This window comes from Galeopterus variegatus, unplaced genomic scaffold (genome assembly GCF_000696425.1).
Source record: "Galeopterus variegatus unplaced genomic scaffold, G_variegatus-3.0.2 Scaffold8712, whole genome shotgun sequence".
Taxonomy (NCBI): domain Eukaryota; kingdom Metazoa; phylum Chordata; class Mammalia; order Dermoptera; family Cynocephalidae; genus Galeopterus; species Galeopterus variegatus.
The window spans coordinates 36,670-39,055 of NW_007734823.1; the positions used below are offsets into that span (position 1 = coordinate 36,670).

The 2,386-nt window shown below is 34.5% G+C and overlaps 1 pseudogene; it reads right to left on the reverse strand.

Moving 5' to 3' along the window:
* The window catches only part of LOC103608702, a 27,549-nt pseudogene that overhangs the window by 11,314 nt on the left and 13,849 nt on the right, over positions 1–2,386 (reverse strand).

Here is a 2,386-nt window from a genome sequence, read left to right on the forward strand (position 1 = left end):
TTTTTTTTTAAATAACCAAACATACTAAGCTGTTTTTCCTAAAGATACAAGAAGTTCTCCCCATACGAGGAATTCTACCTGTAGACTACGTGTAAGTTCAAATAACAGCTAGTTTTTAAAATGCAGATTTTGTCTTTTGGTTATGTTGATTTCACATTTGGGCAGCTAGAGATTCTCTGATGGTCTTCTGCCTTTATTACACCTTTTGTGGCTTTCACCTTTAGTTTCCAACCCAATGTCCAATCTTCTCTTCCTCCTTAATAAGAGAGCTATGATTTTGGGGGAGTGGGAGGAGAAAGGGCAGTGCTGTGTTCTGTTGAAATACTGATCTCCTTGTCTCTCTTTAGGCATGTGGAATATTCCTGGTGAGAAATGCTCTCAGATCCAGGTATATGAACCTCTGCCCTGGACTCATATTTCAGAGAACCCTACATATCACAAACAGATAACAGAACCATTTATTAAAGAGCACAAGTGCCTCTGTCACTCAGGATCTGTCACTGGGCATGGACACACCCTGAATATCTGCTCTCATGACTGATGCTATTCAGGGCCCAGGAAGTGGGAACTACTCACCCACATCTCTTATAGTCTGTACTCAAAACAAGCCAATTGGATCCAAAAGCTGGGAAGTATTGTGGTTCATGCTGCTGCTGCTGACTTTGGAGATGCACTTTGCTTTGAGGCCAGGAAGGATCTGAGCAGCAGTACTGATTAGATAAGAAATAAAGAATATTAATTTGTCAAACTCTTTCTATTGTATGGCATGAATGAAATAAATTCTTCCATAGTAAAGTATTATTGTAGAGTAATGTAGAGTTTCCATTTTCTTACTGCTTTTGTGTTCCCATTTGTGATTCTAGAGGTAATCATCAATTGGTTCAGTGTTTACAAAAGTTGCACATTACATTTATATTTGAATGTCTGTAGATCTAGCCATAATATGTGGAATATGGTAATAGATTTTGATATTGGTGACAAACACTAAAATTGTGAGTAGTTTTATTTTTCTAAATATATTTAATATAATCTGATTTTCAAAAAAATGAAATAAAACCTTTAGGCTTAATCTAAATAACTTTGGTTTTTAAAATATTATATTTTTAATTACATTTTTATTTTGCTTTTATAAATTAATAGATAATTTTGAATGTTTTAAAAATATGTCAAAAGTAATGTTAACTTTTTGATTCTTTAAACACCATTTAATTATGTTTTTGATTAAAATATATTTAAATTATGCACATGTGTACAGTTGTATTTTATTTTCAATGTTTAAATAATTTTAATCTTTTCTATCATTATGTGAAAATTCTATGTTATTAGGATGGAAGCAAGAATATAGTACTTTTTTAGATTAGTATGCAATATTTTACAAGTTATATCTGTGCTTTGTAACTCACCTAAGAATTCCCACCACATGATCCAAACTTGTGAAATAATAACTGAATTTACTCATCTTTGATGAGTTGCCAACTTTTTGTAATAAAAAGATCATACAGAGCTTTTCAGTTTTCAAAATTTTGGCTTTATGGAAGTATATATGCTTAAGTCACAGGTTGGGATTATTTTTCTTTTTTTATTAGTTACCAGCTTGAAATGTAAGTTTTATATATTCAGACATATGGTGAAAGGACCTACACTTGTACTTGCTGTGGGTTGGACCCTGCAAATATTAGCAGCAATTGTGGTCCAAACCAATGAAATGATGTACATTCCCTGGGTGGGAATGTAGGAATTATCTATAAATTGAGCAGACTTGGATGAATTGTTGGCTTTCTGCTTCCTTCCTAACTGGAGTGTGTAGTACACACTGACATGATATCTTCATTATCAATACATCAGGATAACCACCATATAATGAGGATTGCTATGTGGACAGCTGCCTACCTCCAGACTACTTCTTAAACTAAAAACATTAGCCCTTGCCTGGCGTCTTAGTCTATTTTGTGTTGCTACAATAGAATACCACAGACTGGGTAATTTATAAACAACAGAAGTTTATTTGGCTTATAGTTCTAGAGGCTGAGAAGTCCAAGACTGAGGGGCCACATCTGGCAAAGGACTTCTTGCTGCATCATCCCATGGCAGAATGCAGAAGGGCAAGAGAGCACGTGCATGAAAGAGAACAGAACAAGGCTGAACTCACTTCTATAACAAATCTACTTTCACAGTAATGAACCCACTCCCATGATAATGACATTAACCCATTTGTGAGGAAAAAGCCTCATGATCTAATCACCTCTTAAATGTTATGCTACTCAATACTGTTGCCCTGGGGTTTCCAACACATAAACTTTGGGGAACATATTCAAACCATAATATTCCACCCTCTTTACACAGATTAGATTTCATGACCTGTTATTATAATCTTTTTCTTGCATAC